Raw genomic sequence first — 16,687 nt, 5'->3', positions numbered from 1 at the left:
AACTCACACGGTCCACACTCAGCCAGCACACGTGAGGTGCTTACACGGTCCACGCCTGGCCAGCACATGCGAGGTGCTTACATGGTCCACGCCCGGCCAGCACGCACGAGATGCTTGCCGAGTTCTGAGGAACTGACGAAAGCAGCACCAGACCCTCGTCTGCAGACTGAGCCGTGATTTCTGCACAAGACGTGGTAGAGGGAACCAGAGGAGGATTTGGCGGAGCCCCTGTGTCCTGCTCAGCCGGGAGCCCGGCAGAGTGTTCCGCAGATCATCCTCCAGGGAGGGGACTGGACTTTCTGAATCCTTGACCTGAAGCTGTGGGGAACCTGGTAGTGAGAACCGTGAGAGTCCAGTGGGCTCGAGAGGAAGGAAGGAAACACCATTCCCTTTGAAAGGGTTAAGCAGATGTTTGCTTTTTCTCTGGGTCAAATATCTCTGTTATTTTCTTTTAAAAGATTTATTTATGGCCGGCACCGCAGTTCACTAGGCTAATCCTCCTCCTGCGGCGCCGGCACACCGGGTTCTAGTCCCGGTTGGGGCACCAGATTCTGTCCCGGTTGCCCCTCTTCCAGGCCAGCTCTCTGCTGTGGCCAGGGAGGGCAGTGGAGGATGGCCCAAGTGCTTGGGCCCTGCACCCCATGGGAGGCCAGGATGAGTACCTGGCTCCTGTCTTCGGATCAGCGCGGTGCACCGGCCGCAGCGGCCATTGAGGAGTGAACCAATGGACAAAGGAAGATCTGTCTCTCTCTCTCACTGTCCACTCTGCCTTTATTTATTTATTTATTAGAAAGTCAGAGTTACACAGAGAGAGACGGAGAGCCAGAGAAGAGAGACAGAGGTCTTCCATCCACTGATTCATTCCCCAATTTGCTGCAAGTGCCCAGAGCTGCACCCATCCGAAGCCAGGAGCCAGGAGCTTCTTCCGGGTCTTCCACTCAGGTTCCAGGGTCCCAAGGACCTAGGCCATCTTCTACTGCTTTCCCAGGCCATAGCAGAGAGCTGGATCAGAAGTGGAGCTGTTGGGACTAGAACCAGGGCCCATATGGGATACTGGCACTGCAGGGGGCGGCTTTATCCACTACGCCACAGCACTGGCCCCTCTCTCTGCCATTTTTGTTGTAAGAGCAAATGGTGCAGTATCAGTACTGCTCCCATTCCAGGTATTGCTCTAAGCCCTGTTCAACACCAGGTAACTTATTTAATCTTCATGACAGAATGTGAGGGAGGGATTGTTATGAGCCCATTTTACAGATGGGAAAGCTGAGGAACCAAAAAGGAAATCACTTACTCCAGATCACATACAGTCAGTAGCAGAGCTGGAATTTGAGTGCACACAGCTGACAGACTGTGCTCTTAATCCCAACCAATGATGCCTTCCTAAATGGCTCTGTAAGTGGTATTAAAGTGAAGGCGGAATTGCCCTATGACCCCCCAACACACAGAGATTGAAGCTTAGAGTTCTGGAGGACCTAAGTTCAAAGGGGGTCTCACTGGCCCACAGTGAAGGTGCTGGCAGGGCTGTGCTCCACTGGGGGCTCCGGGGAACCCGTGTCCCCGCCTTCCCAGCTCTCAGAGGCTCCTGACCCCTCCCCAGCAGTGGTCAGATGGTGTTTCTCTCGCTGCATCGCTCTGACACGTCCCTTTGTCCCACCTCTCCCCAGTAATGACTTCGCGAGGCCCACCCCGAAAATCCAAGATCATTTCTCCATCTGCAGACCCTTGCGCACATCCCTTTTGTGTGTAAGGCAGGGTAATTCACAAGGTTGAGGATCAGGATGTAAGTGTCTTTGAGGGGGGCATTATTCTGCCTATGATGCCAAGAAATTCCACTCATAGGTGTGCAGTCGTGTATTGCTTAAACGTGAGGGCATGAGCCGAGAAATGCATCATTAGGCCATGTTCATTGCTGTGCAGACTTCATGGAGTGTGTTAAAAAACTGTTAGGTCGGTAGGCAATAGAACTGATGGGGCCACCATCGTATCTGCAGTCTGTCATTGACCAAAATGTCATTATGTGATGCTTGACTGTGTACCCAGTAGAACTGAAAGTATATGATCCACACACAAGCTTGCATGATCTACAGCAGCCAACAGGTGGAAACAGCCCAGTGTCCACTAACAGGTGAATGTTTAAATGAAATGTAGTGTAACTTACAGTGGCAGGTTTCTGAACCATAAGAAGGAAAACAGTAGTTGGGGGTTGGGACGGTGGTTAAGTCCCCACTTGGGACACCCACGTCCCATATTAGAATGCCTGGTTTGAGTCCAGGCTCTCAGCTTCTGATCCAGCTTCCTGCTGATGTACACCCTGGGACACAGTGGGTGCTGGCTCAAGTACTTTGGTCCCTGGCACTCACTTGGGAAACCCAGATGGAGTTCAGGGCTCCTGACTTTGTCCTGGCCCAGCCCTGACAGTTACAAGCATTTGGGGGATGAACCAGTGGACGGAAGATCTCTCTCTATCTATCTGCCTGCCTTTCAAGTAAATAAATAAATAAATAAAAATTTAGAAAATGCATCTAGCACTGATATATGCTATAAATGGAAGAACCTTGAAAACTTTATGCTAAATGGAAGAAACCAAACACAAATGGCCACATATTGCAGGATTCCATTCTATCACATGTCCATCAAAGGGGCTGTGGTGTAGTGGGCTAAGCCTCTCTCTGTGGATCCAGCATCTCATATGGGCGCTGGTTTGAGTCCAGCTGCACCTCTTCCAATCCTGCTCTCTGCTATGGCCACAGAATGCAGTAGAAGTGGCCCAAATGCTTGGGCCCCTGAACCCATGTGTGAGACCTGGAAGAAGTTCCTAGCTCCTGGCTTCCGATCGGCCCAGCTCAGGCTGTGGCGGCCGTTTGGGGGTGAACCAATGGAAGGAAGCCTTTCTCTCTTGTCTCTCCCTTTCTCTGTAACTCTACCTCTCAAATAAATATTTTTTAAAAGAAAAAGTTCATCAAAGGCAAATCTGTAGATATGGGAAGTAGGTCAGTCCTTGCCTGGGCTTGGTAAGGGGTCCAGGGAGTGACTGCGAATGAGCAAGAATTTGGGGGGTGATGGGGATGTTGGAGAGTCAGATTGCACAACTCCACAAATCATCGAATTGTATACTTACAGTGAGTGAGTTGCATGGTATCATGGTATCTACTTCCATAAAGCAGTTTTAAAATAAAGAGGAATGCCGGCGCCACGGCTCACTAGGCTAATCCTCCGCCTTGTGGCACCGGCACACCGGGTTCTAGTCCCGGTCGGGGTGCCGGATTCTGTCCCGGTTGCCCCTCTTCCAGGCCAGCTCTCTGCTGTGGCCAGGGAGTGCAGTGGAGGATAGCCCAGGTGCTTGGGCCCTGCACCCCATGGGAGACCAGGATAAGTACCTGGCTCCTGCCATCGGATCAGTGCGGTGCGCCGGCCGCAGCGCACCGGCCGCAGCGGCCATTGGAGGGTGAACCAACGGCAAAGGAAGACCTTTCTCTCTGTCTCTCTCTCTCACTGTCCACTCTGCCTGTCAAAAAAATAAAAATAAAAATAAATAAATTAATTAATTAAAAAAATAAATAAAGAGGAGTGGGACCGGTGCCGTGGCGCAGGTTAATCCTTCGTCTGAGGCACCGGCATCCCATATGGGTGCCAGTTCTAGTCCCGGTTGCCCCTCTTCCAGGCCAGCTCTCTGCTGTGGCCTGGGAGGGCAGTGGAGGATGGCCCAAGCGCTTGGGCCCTGCACCCACATGGGAGACCAGGAGGAAGCACCTGGCTCCTGACTTCGGCCACCTGTTGTGGCCATCTGGAGAGTAAAGCAACAGAAGGAAGACCTTTCTCTCTGTCTCTCCCTCTCACTGTCTGTAACTCTATCTGTTAAATAAATAAAATCTTGAAAAAAAAAATGAGGAGGAGTGAGCCAGGGCATAGGGCCTGTGTGGAAAGGAAGTCGCCAACCCTCTTCTCTTTGCAGCGCCTGCTTTTATTCTGAGATTCTTCCCTCCTGCTCTGTTTCCCCTCCAGCTGGCGTGTCTGTCTGTCCTTTCTGGAAATGATGCGATAGAAAATGGCCCTAGTCGTTGTTGTTCATCGTCCTGCTTTGGAAAGCAAAAAACAGTCCCCCTCTGCCAGTTCCTGGAAGTTTATGAAGACTGCTGGTCTGGGAAATCCAAGGCCCTTGTACTACGTATCAGAACAAGCTAAGGACGGACATTCTGGTCAGGTGAACATGTTAAGAAGCCAGTTAACCTGGAACACAGGTTTCCTGTGGGAAACGCTCAGCTCAGTGGAGCTGAGCTAATCTGGGTGAAGAACCTCACTCAGACCAGCTCACGCCGTCACATGACAGCCGGAGTCTGAAATGCAGCTGTCAGCTGCTGAGAAGTGCTTACTTTCCAAAGGAGAAATGTTTGCTCTCTGTGTCCTGAACTATGGGTGCTTCCCCAAGGCTGGCGGAGCGCGACATGTGACTTGCCATCGCTGAGGCTGGACCCCAAGGCCGCAATCTCGATTTCACTCTCACTGCAGGGGTGCCGGTGCTGTGGCCTAGCGGGTACAGGCGCCGCCTGCAGCGCCAGCATCCCACCCAGATGGGCGCCAGTTTGAGTCCCGGCTGCTCCACTTCTGACCTGGCTCCCTGTTGAGCTTGTGGGAAACCACAGATGACGGCACAAGCGCCTGGGCCCCTGCCACCCAAGTGGGGGACCCGGATGGAGCTCCTGGCTCCTGGCTTCAGCCTGGCCCAGCCTTGGCTGTTGGGAATCATTTGGAGAATGATCCAGATCTCTGACTCTCAGTCTCTTCTGATGTCTCTGTTACTCTCTTTTCAAATAAAACAAGTCCTAAAAAGAGAAAATACTATACGTCTTAGCTCATCAGTACAAAGTTTTCTGTTTAAAAAAAAAAACCTTCTTGAGATATATCTAGTATACCATACGATTCACTCTTTTCAAGTGTATGATGCAGTTGTTTTTAGTACCAAAAAATGAAGCCTATTAAAAAAAAACCAACAAAGCTAAATAAACAGAATAGTTAGTGCAACCAAAAAACCAGCACTTAGGCATCATGCACAAGTTGTGACAGCCCCCGAGCTGGCCCCCAGCACTGCCTCTCACCCGCCGTGGTGCTGGCTGCCAGGAGCTCACCCAGTACCTTTCTCAGGTGGGTGAAGAAGTGGTCCCTGGTGGGAGGTGGCTGGGAGGCTGTGCCCCACTCCGCCATCAGCTGCAGGTGGGTGTTTCCTGCTCAGCCTTCTTGCCTCTGGGCAGAGCGACCCGCAAGGCACCTGCCACGCTCCAGAGCCCCTGTGGGGTCAGGCTGAGGCCCAGCTCTTCCTGAGGGGCTTCTTCCTCTCCCTGTCCTTGTCCCTCACTCCCCTCTAGGGTTCTCCCGACAACAGGAACTCACATAGTGCTCACCTCTCAGGCCTTGACCTGCGGCAGCTCCTAGGGGCTGTCCTGCCTCCCTAGGTGCCCTGCTTTGCTTTGCAAAACATCATTTGGAAGTTCATCTTAGGACACTAACTCGCTGTCCTCAGCGTTGCCTAACACAAAGACCTTTACATTTTTTTCTCTATTCCTGCTAAAAATCTGAGACCCATCACGTGGCACCAGAGCCTGACTCCACAGAATCAAGTCTTTCCCTCCCAAGAGCCAATTTTTGCATTAAAAGAGTAACCTGGGGGAGGGGATGGGGAAGTAAAAGAACAAAGAGGTGGCCAGAGAGCAGTCTGAAAGCTGTGGGTTGGGTTTCCTTTGTGTGGGCCACAGATTTTGCAATAAGCCTTGTATTTATCAGCACACGCACACATGCACACACGCAAACACGCACACACACACACACCTGCAGTTCACAGTGTCTCTCCTTTAGGAACCAATCATATTAAGATCAGTTCAGGGGGAGGGGCCCCTTGGTGTAGCAGTTAGGATGTCGCTTGGAACACCTGTGTCTCCTAGTAGCGGGCCTTAGCTTGAGGCCCAGGTCCACTTCCAATTCCAGTCTCGCTAATGTGCACTCTGGGAGGCAGCAGGTGGTGGTTCAAGTCCTTAGGTCCTGCTGCCCTTGTGCAAGATCTGGACTGAGTTCTGGGCTCCTGGTTCTGGCCTGGCTCAGCCGGGACTGTTGTGGGCAGCTGGGGAGTAGACCAGTGGGTGGAAGATCTCTGTCTGTCTCTGTTGCTGCCTTTAAACCAATTGACCAAGCAATCAATATAAAAAAAAACAAACATAAGACCAGGCAGGAATTTCCATTTTGGTCCTCTTCAGAAACATATTCCAGTTCCAGCAGGTAATGAAAGACAAGGCTGACAGCATCCCTGCGGAAGGAAACCCCACCCAGCTCCCCTCCTGACCTCTGCTCTCCGAACTCACCCCTCTTACGAGCCCTGAGCCACTCATCTAATTTCTCTGAACCTGAGTTCTCTCACTCGTAAAATGGGAACAGTAATAGTCCCTACTTCATAGATTCGCTATGAAGATTAAATCATAAAGTCAGGGTGGGCGTTGTGGTATGGAAGGTTTAGCTTGGGACGCCTGCATCCTGAATTGGGGTGCCTGGGTTAGACCCCGCCTCTGCTTCCTGCTAGCACTCATCCTGCAGGGCAGAGATTATGGCTCAAACACTTGGATCCCTGCCACCTGCGTGGGAGACCCGGATGGAGCTCCTGGCTCCTGGCTTCAGCCTGGCCCAGCCCTGGCTGTTATGGGCGTTTGGGGAGTGGACCAGTAGTTCGATGATTTCTGTCTCTCCTTTTCTGCCTCTCAAATAAATAAGAAATAAACAGAAGCCTTTTAAAAAATCTGGCTAATGATAGTACCTGCTCCATAAGACTGCTTCTCACGGGGTTGTTGTGAGCGTGAAAAGAATGAATGTAAGCCAAGTCTTGTATCCATTAAGGAAGTAAAAAGAATTCAACCAAAACAAGGACAGATTATAAGCTCTGTCTTCTCATAAGGGAAATAAACATAGACTGTAGTGTCTGAAGTCAGGAAAACTAAAACCAGGGCTGGCGCTGTGGCACGGCGGGTTCAGCTGCATCTGCCGTGCCAGCAGGGAGCTGCGCTTTCCTCCCTCAGAACTTCTCACGCTATCGCTCGTCAAACAGCTCCTGACAGATGGAATTTACAGATAGGTTGATTTCAGTGCAAAAACGTTTTGAAATCCACACATACTAGGGATCTTAAAAATTCCAGGAGGGGCCAGCATTGGGGTGAAGTAGGTTAAGCCACCTCCTGCGAGGCTGACAACCTGTATGGGTGCCGGTTCCAGTCCCAGCTGCTCCACTTCCCAACCAGCTCCCCGACAATGCACCTGGGAAAGCAGCGGAAGATGGCCCAAGGGCTCCAGCCCCTCCCTCCCATTTGGGAGACCCGGATGGAGTTCCTGGCTCCTGGCATCGGCTCCATCCTCAGCTGTTGTGCCCATCTGGGGAGTGAACCAGCGGATGGAAGATCTCTCTCTCTCTCTCTCCCTCCCTCTCTCTCTGTAACTCTGCCTTTCAAATTATTTACATTTCAGTGGCAAGCCAGGAAATTCACAAACAAGAGAAGAAAGCAAGGCACAGGCTAGAGTGAGAGAGGCTTCCGTGCTATCTTTGGCCCACGTGGCTCAGGACAGCCCCTGAGGAGGAGGGGTCAGCGGTGTGACTGCAGGAGGCAGGGCATTCCCAGACCCCCATCGCAGCAGGTGCGGGGCAGGTGGCAGGAAGTGAGGTCCTGGGGACAGGCAGCGATCAGGTGATGTTAGCAGGGAAGGATGTGGAACTGCTTTTGACCTGGAGATGCCGATGACGAATTCTGGAAACAGTGACGATGTTCACACAGCAGTGTGCGTGTAAGCTGTGCTGCTGAACTGCACTCTTCAAATGGCCAAAATGGTAACTGCTATGGTGTCTACTTTTACCGCAATAAAAACAATTAAAAAGGATGAAAATGAAGAATATGTAGTAGCTGATCAGAATGAAAAGGAAAGGACTTGGGGACATGAGGAAGCAGCATGCGTAAACCTCCAGGGGAAGGGAGGCCCACACACCTAAAAATCAGCTGGGGGGGCTCCACTTTTTATCCGAGTGTTGGTTGTCTGGATGTGTTCACTTTGTGAAAATGCATCAGCTGTACATTTATACTTCGTGCACTTTTTCAATCTATATTGTTCTTCCACTGAAATTTTTACCTTTTTAAAAAGGTCACCATCTTTGCCCATTTTTGTTGCTATAACGAAATACCTGAGACTGATGACTTACAAAGAACAGAGGCTAATGCGGCGGGCGTTGTGGTGCAGTGGGTTAAGCCACTGCTTGGGAGGCCTGTAGGGAGTGCCAGGGATTGAGTCCCCCTCTGCCTCCACTTCCGATTCACCTTCCTGCTAATGCACCTGGGAGGCACTGGGTGATGGTTCAAGTACTGAGTCCCTGCACCCACGTGGGAGACTCAGATGGAGTTCCTGCTTCTTGGTGTTGGCCTGGCCCAGGCTCGGCCCCAGCTGTTGTGGGCCTTTGAAGAGTGACCTAGTGGATGGAAGATCTCTCTCTCTCTCTCACACTCTGTGTGTGTGTGTGTGTGTGTGTGTAGCTCTACTTCTCAAATAAACAAAAACGAATACAGGAAACAGGTGTTTTGGGTTTGTGGCTCTGGAGGAGTTTGAGAAGTCCAACAGCGTGGCACCAGCATCCTCTCGGCTTCTGGTGAGGGCCTTGTGCTGGATCACAACCTGGCAAAGGGGAGGAGCTAAGAGAAAGCTGACAAGCCAAACTTGCTCTCCTGAGAACTAACTCATCCTCACCAGAGTGGCATTAGTCCCTTCAATAGGATGGAGCCCGCATGACCCACGTGTCTCTTAGAGGCTCCCACACAGGAGCTGTGAGGGAAACACCCAAACCCTAGCAGTGACCTCACCGGTGGTGGGGTGGGGGACTGACTAGAGGGACCCTGAGGGCTCAGGCTAGTGCCTGGCACTTGTCAAGCGCCACAGTGCTGTCACCACGGGTGGCCCCATGCTCTGTCACTCTGTGACGTCACTTACTCAAATCTGGCGTGAGGCTCACCAACTCTGAGCGTGTGGGATGGTGGTAGCAAGAGTCTCAGCCACGATTCTTGTGAGAATTCGTCCAGGGTCATTGATGGGCGGCTCCAGAGGGAGGCTGCTGCCTTCTTGTCACCCGTGCCATTCCCCTCCCGCCCCTCCCCGGGCTGTTTGGCTGCCCGCACCTGTGCTTCCGTGGGCTCAGCACTTCCCACACCCTGCGCATGGGGGGGGGGGCACCGACAGTTCCCAAGCTCACAGCATCCCACCTTGCTTTCCTCACTGGAATTCTCAAGGCCCAGCAGCCAGAGGATCCCGAGCCTGGGTTGGGGTATTTGTGCCACGCACTGTGTCCATAAAGTTAACTTGCAAATAGCGGTGGATGCAGCCCTGGGTCGTCGCGCAGGACCGCACCACCCCCACGGGCCAAGTGTGTGCAGCTCCCGGGGAGGTAATAACAGCAAACGCCCGAGAAGCGCCATTGCTTAGGAATTAGGAGCTCTGGCTTCTGGGGCCACACTGCCCAGGCACCAGCTCTGGCCACTGCACACGTGTGTGTCCTTGGGAAAGCTACCTTGAACCCCCTCCCTCCGTCGGTTGCTCTGCGTGTAAGGCCCGTGCGACAGCAAGCGTCTGCTCGCCCCAATCGCCTGGGCTCCTGGAAGATTCCTAACCCGGCCACAAGCAGACCCGCGAGTCACAGCCACCTCTGGGGTGACACTGCGCTTCCCTTGGGTGGGCGCCCTGTGCAGGCGAGCTTGGAAACCAGTGGGAACCTGAGAACTTCTTGTGGACGCTTCCGGAATCTAGGCGCCTCCAGTACCCCCGAACCCGAGAACCCCGACCCCAGCTAGCCGCTCACACACACACAGTTCAGCCTTCGGGGGCTACAGGGCCCAGGAGGCCCTGCGCTGCACCCTGGGACTCGCAGTGTCCCTGGGGTCGCTCGAACGCGTCATCACCTCCCATTGGCTTCCGCGGAGGCCACGCCCCACAGCTCGACCAATCACCGAGGCGCAGTGGATGCTGGTGGAGTGGGAGCGGCGGCGCGGCGCCTCAATCACAGCGGGGCGGATGCCAGAGGCGGTGCGTCTGAGGCTGCGCGCGGCCCGCAGTTCCCACGGTCCTGCCGGCGCCCCTGACGCCGACTTCCAGAGCCCCGCCGCAGGTGACCGCGGGCCCGGGGCGGGGTGCTGGGCCGGGCTGCCGGGGCTCCCGGCTCAGGGCTGGGCTGTTCCTTCCCTCAGAGACTGACAGGTCCGCCGGGCGGCGGGTTTCGGGCTACGATGACCGCCTCCTCAGGGAAACCCTGCGATCGCAGCCCGACCTCCTCCGGTCGCGGGTGGTGGTGGCGGGCGGGGGCGGGCTGCCCGTCCTCGAGCATGCTGTGGCCGGGGAAACTGAGGCAGAGAGGACCCGGGATGTGCCGAGACCCCCCGGGCGGGCGGCGCTGTCCCGGCTGCCGATGGCTTCGCTGAGGAGGACGCCACACGTCCCAGGAAGCCAGGCACGGGCTGGTTCTCTGAGGCAGAGTTGAGCTGGCGGGAGTTGCGGGGCGGCCGGCGGCGGGGGCCTGCTCTGGGGGCTGGAGGTCGGAGCCGTGCGGGTGGCCGCCAGCGCCCAGGCTTGCCCTGCCCTTCGCCCCGGGACTGCGTGGCCAGCGTCTGCGGAGCCTCGCTGCGCGCTCTGGGCAGGGGGAGATTCCGCCGCGGGTGGCAGTCTCCAGGACACGGTTCCAGTGTCCGAGGGGCTGGGGCGCGGGCGTGCACGGGGGCGGCATCCGACCCTGCCGTGGCGGAGAAGGGGGTGTCCCCGGCTGGGTTCCGAGGCTCCCGCGGGGAGCAGGGCCGGAGCTGTGCTGGAGACGTGGCGCTATGGGGGTGCCCGGAGTCGCGGACATTCGCTGTGGGTGGCCCCGAGGCCCAGAAAGCTGTGGTCCTGCATCTCAGAGGGTCCGTATCCTAGCCTGGGAGCGTGTTGGGGAGGGAGAGACCACGCTGTGAACGCGGGAGGGCAGTGCAGGAATCCCCGGGGGGATTTTGGAGGGGTTTTAAGGTGGTTGCAGGGACAAGGAAGAGGAGAAAAGATCCCGGCGCTGCTAAGGAAGTCCGATAGCCAGACGCAGGGTGGCTCCTTCAAAGTAATCGGTGCTTAACAGCCGGCATGCCTCGTGAGGAACGCACCGCCAGGCCGTGTCTTTTTCTTCCTTTTTCAAGATTGACGTATTTATTTGGAAGGCAGAGAGACAGAGAGAGGGAGAGCGAATCTTTCATCCACTCGTTCACTCCCCAAATGGCCGGCACACCTGGGGCAGGGCCAGGCTGAAGCCAGTGACCCCGGGAGCCCGGACCCCCATCCGGGTCTCTGCCCTGTGCGGCCGCCCACTCGGTGCAGGTGAGAGGCGCAGGGGTCGGAGGCAGCTGCTGGCCAAGCACCAGACTGGTGTACGGTAAATGTTTTTTCACTAGTAGAGGAGGTACACTGGAAAATAATGATTAAAATGTATGTACATGTGACCTGCAAAAAGTCTGTGGGGAGAAAGGAAAAGTTTACTTTGGTGCCAACAATTGTTTTCAGATTCACGTATTTTTTTCATAATGCGTGTTTCCCACATAGTATGAAAATAGTTTTTGCACCAAAATAAAGTCACACTTTTAAGTATATTTTCCACACACTTTTTGAAATACATTAACCAATAACACAGTAACGCATTATCATGATCAAGTGGTATTCACTACGTGTAAGTGTGCTGTATTTTTCTAAGACTGGCGATGCGGTAGGTTTATTTATACCAGCACCACCACAACCGCAGAAGTGATGCCTTGTGCTATGATGCTGTGGTTCCTTAGGTGACAGGAATTTCTCGGACCTTTTGGGCCTTGTTTGACCAACATGGCATTGTGATGTGCGTGCCTGTGTACTGCAGCGTCTCTTGAGTCTTCTGACCTGTGACTCTCTTGAAGAAATACTCGGCACTGTTTTTAAAAACTGCAGAAGTTGGTTTGTAGACTTTAATTTGAACCCCAGTGTATGATGGGGAAGTTATCACATGTATGGAGGGTGTTGAAATCTGAATGATTAACTAGATATATGATATGGCTCAAATTTTCCTGTGATTGAGGGCAATGTACATTAAAATGATAATTGCATTACTTTGTATTCATCAGATTAGGAATTGTAAATTCTTTCTGTTTTTAAAAGGTTTATTTATTTATTTAAAGTCAGAGTTACACAGAGAGAGAAGGAGAGGCAGAGACAGAGAGAAAGGTCTTCCTTCCGCTGGTTCACTCCTCAAATGGCCGCAATGGACAGAGCTGCGCAGATCTGAAGCCAGGAGCCAGGTGCTTCTGGGTCTCCCACGTGGGTTCATGGGCCCAAGGACTTGGGCCATCTTCTGCTGCTTTCCCAGCCACAGCAGAGAGCTGGATTGGAAGTGGAGCAGCCAGGACTAGAACCGGTGCCTATATGGGATGCCGGTGCTCCAGGCCAGGGTGTTAACCCGCTGTGCCACAGCACCAACCCCGGAATTATAAATTCTGATACTGTCAGGGAATTATAGGTGTGTGGAGAAAATGAGATTCTGATTCGTTATTGGTGCGAGTATGGCCACTGGCAAAAATGGGTGTAGCTTAGGACGCAGTGGTTCCACTTTGAGAAAATTCCTTAGAGAGAGAAACGTTTGTGTACCAGGAGGAGGCTGTTAGGATGTTGATTGCACCACTGTTTATAATGGTGAAAAAATTGGAAACAGCCTAAAAGTCCATTAGTAGGGGAGAGTTTGTAGAATAGATACATATTTTTTAAAGTACAATAAATTGATTGGAAAGAAATGTTATTTTAGGACAGTGGTAACCTTGCAGTATGAGAAGGAATGGAAAGGGGTGGGGGTCTCACTTGTAATGTTTTATGGGCGGAAGAGACTTAACAGATTTATAAAATATTAATAATTTGTGGAGGGTGTTTCATGTAAAAATTATACTTAAAGTAAAAATTTAACTTAAGAATTGATGGCAGCTGTAAAAGTTACGTTAAGTCATTTTAGAAAAAGGCTACAAACTGCATGAGTACTAGGTTTCGAAAGTAGTAATTTAGGTAAAATTCAAATCACCAATACTCATTGAAAATTAAAATGTGGGGAAACTGTTAACCATTGATCAGAATTTACTTTGCTAGATACCTAAAAGCTCCTAATCGTTAAGAGCTTAAAAAAGTTGTGTTTGACTATGTTTGTTTTGAAATATGAGTGGGTTGCCTGGATTTTAAACTTAAACAGATTTTTTTAAAACTATATAGTCATCACTCTGTACAGATACACAAATGAACATGGGCTAAGGATTTTGTTTATGTCATTTGTAAGGAAGCCTGATGAAGTGTCACGTATGAGACAGGGCACAGTCCCGTTTCTGGCTCAGCAGTGTCAGCGCGCGTCCAGATGTGGGGCGGTGCTGGCCCTCAGTGGGGGAAGGAAGCCAGCGGACCCTCGTGTTGACGGGTGCATTTCCTTGTCTGTTATCCGCGGTGTGGAGTTGAAAACACTTCCGGCAGAATTAAAATTAGATAGCCTTGAAGCTTCTACTCCAATCTAGAATCAAGTTTGTCAGGGAATCACACATTTTCCCTATGGGAAAACAAAAAGATAAACTGACCTGATTAAAATGCATTGCTCATTTGAGATACGATTTCATTGGGTTTTGTTTTAATCCCATCAGGTAACCAAAAATGATCAAAGAATTTTGAGACCCGAACTGGTCCTTAATAATGTATTAAGTACATTATTAATAATGTACCTCTTATTTCACAGGTGGACAGTTTTCCCTGAGTTAGTAGCTGTGTGTCTTGTGTTAAAGAAAAATTACATCAGATACTTTCTAAAAACAGAGAGGCAGGTTTTCTTGTAGCTACTGCAGTAGGGGCGAGAGAGTTCAGCATGGAACTCAGCTCAGTCTCCCAGTAGAGCAGGCCCCAGGAGGCTTGTAGCCCACGGTCAGTGGAACTCCTCAGCTTGAGATACTAGGTGTGCCAAGGTGCCAGTTGTGAGATTGATTCTAGCTAACGCTTGGCTCAGGAAGAGAGCTCAGAGGAGACTGACTGGAGCTAATGTACCAGGTACATTAGCAGGTACATTGTCACTGTCCTTGTGTGTTGTCAGCCAGACACCACTTGCATGATGATTTTATTCTAAACCCCCGAGAGCAGAGTAGGACCAGCGGCTTCAGGGTTGGGAGGCTCACTGCAGAAGTGTAAGCAGCTGCTTTGCTGTGGTCTAACCCGGAGCCGCCAGTGAATGAAGCTGGTGGAGAGACAGAGGTGATGCCGGATGCTGGTTGAGGTGTCAGACCTGGGTTTGAACTTGACGGTGCTACTTACATGGCTTTGTGACCTTGGCCTTATTGCTTATGTTGCTGATGACAATTTATGCAGCATGGCCACTCTGCTCTAAACTCCCCAAATCGATTAAACTCACCTGATGGTTCATCTTTCACAGTCAAGTGGAGTCTCTTATGTGACTCACTGTGGGAACAGGGGCTTGTCATTGAGGCTGGGGAACTTTGGCGACCACTTGTGCGCCGACTCTGACTGGGTGTGGTCCTGGTTCCGCGTTGGTGGGCAGACAGGAGTTCTTCATACGTAAAGCCTACTGTGCCTTAGAATAGAAGGGCGGGAAGGGCGCCCTGCACAGGAGGAAGCACTGGGGGCCTGCCCTGGGGCTGCACCCTGGGCTGGGAAACCTGGGCGGTGCCTGTGGTTACTGGACCTCCTCCCCTCTCACACAAGCCATTCTTTTTATTTTATTTTAAGATTTATTTATTTGTTTGAAAGGCAGAGTGACAGAGAAAGGGGAGAGAGGTATATATCTTCCATCTGCTGGTTTACTCCTCAAATGCCTGCAACACATAGGGCTGGGACAGGCTGACTCCAGGGGCCAGCAGTTCCATCCAGGTCTCTCAGGTGGTTGGCAGGGGTCCAAGGGCTTGGGCCATCATCTGTTGCCTCCCAGGTACACTAGCAGGAAGCTGGATGGAAGTGCAGAATAGCTGGAATTCTTACTGGCACTGCAGAACAGTATGTGTGTGTCCCAAGCCACTCTCTGTGACAGCAAGTAGTGTAGTGGAACAGACACAGCCTTTGCAGTCAGATATGTGTGTTGTCCCAGAAGCATCGCTGTCCGTCCTCCCATCTCCCTCCCTGAGCCTCAGTCCCTGCCCTTGTTGAAGGGAGTGGTAGTGCTTGCCCCAGGGGTGCTGTAGGGTGGAGCGAATAAAGCGGCTGCCATGGTGGGTGGCATAGGAGGTCACTGCAGATATTCCGCTGTCCCACCCGTGTCACTGCCAGAGCCCTCCCCCTGCCTCCCCAGCGTGGAGAAACAGTCTGCTGTCTCCTCCCTGTGCGTGGTTAGATCACCGGCGCATGCCCCAACAGCGGACAGCTTTCTGCTCTTGGCACAGTAAGGTCTGCCTTACTCTTTCTGACGGCCCCACACTGTTCTGTTACAAGGGTGTACAATGATTGACTGAGCTGGACAGTCCCATGGGCACAGCCATTTATGTGGCTTCCACAGCTTTGCCCTTTCACACTTCTTGCTCCGTCACCTCCCTGACATCATTTCCCCCTCCCCCCCCTTAAAGATTTATTTATTTATTTGAAATGTGGAGTTAAAGTGAGAGAGAGAGAGAGAGAGAGAGAGAAAGAAAGAAACTCATTCATCCTCTGGTTCACTCCCCAAATGGCCGCAATGGCCAGGGCTGGGCCAAGCCAAAGCGAGGAGCTTAGGAGCTTCTTCCGGGTCTCCCATGTGGGCGCAGGGGCCCAAGCACTTGGGTCATCTTCCGCTGCTTTCCCAGGTGCATTAGCAGGGAGCTGGATCAGAAGTGAGCAGCAGGGGCACGAACCATATGAGATGCTGGCACTGCAGGCTGTGGCTTAAACCACTGTGCCACAGTGTCACAGTGCAGGCCCCACATCGTCCCCTTTTAAAAATGCTACCTCCCGTTCCTGCCGTTCCTGCCGGTACTCCCCAGCCTCCTGCCGTATCCGTGCTGGTCGCTCTCGTCAGCATCTGATAAGCTGTGTATTCAAGGTTTTGTCCTTTCTTCTGGAACGCCAGCTCAGGGAAGGGTTTGTCTCTGGCTCACCACTCAGTGCAGGGCTGTTGTGAGCGGCTCTCGCAGGGAGCTCAGGCCCCACGTGTTGGGTGACTTGGGGAGACCGCATTGGAGGGGGCAGACGCAAGGGCAAGGTCAGGGAGAGAGACGATGGCCCCTGTGTGAGTGGGACGTGGAGGGTCCGAGTGAAACAGCAGTCTCAGAGAACTCGTTCAGCGGGGCTGCTCACTCGTTGCGCATCGGTTTTTCACCTTGATGTAACAAGAATAGCAGGGACGTTTCAAGGTTATCCGTGACCTCTGGAAGAGTAAAGGGATAACGCGGTTCGGGAGACCTGCAGCTGAGGCCGGCTGCTCATTGCTGAGGGTAATGGAACGGTTGTTGTACTCTCTCTCCTCGGCTTTACCCAGGCCCCAGTACGTTCCCCAAATAGCAGCAGCGGACGTGTTTTCTAAGCGGCATTGTGAAGCCAGCGGCATTGTGAAGCCAGCGGCATTGTGAAGCCAGCGGCATTCTGTGCAGCTTTTCTCTTAGTATTGTGTTCAAAGAACCGCAGCTCTTGTTTGTAAGAAAAAAGGCTGGTGGAG

The 16,687-nt window shown here is 52.5% G+C and overlaps 1 protein-coding gene across 1 annotated transcript in view; it reads left to right on the top strand.

The window, feature by feature from the left end:
- Nucleotides 1-10,055: 10,055 nt before the first annotated feature.
- The window catches only part of LGMN (legumain), a 38,889-nt gene continuing 32,257 nt past the window's right edge, over nt 10,056-16,687 (top strand). Inside the window, exon 1 of the mRNA XM_002719593.6 lies at nt 10,056-10,165. The gene's annotated coding sequence lies outside the window, so the exon portion shown is untranslated. The remainder of the gene's footprint in view (nt 10,166-16,687) is intronic.

The sequence above is a fragment of the Oryctolagus cuniculus genome, chromosome 20, assembly GCF_051225735.1.
Source record: "Oryctolagus cuniculus isolate XC-2025 breed Fujian yellow rabbit chromosome 20, ASM5122573v1, whole genome shotgun sequence".
In the NCBI taxonomy this organism is placed as follows: domain Eukaryota; kingdom Metazoa; phylum Chordata; class Mammalia; order Lagomorpha; family Leporidae; genus Oryctolagus; species Oryctolagus cuniculus.
This window is presented reverse-complemented; position numbering and strand designations above follow the sequence as displayed.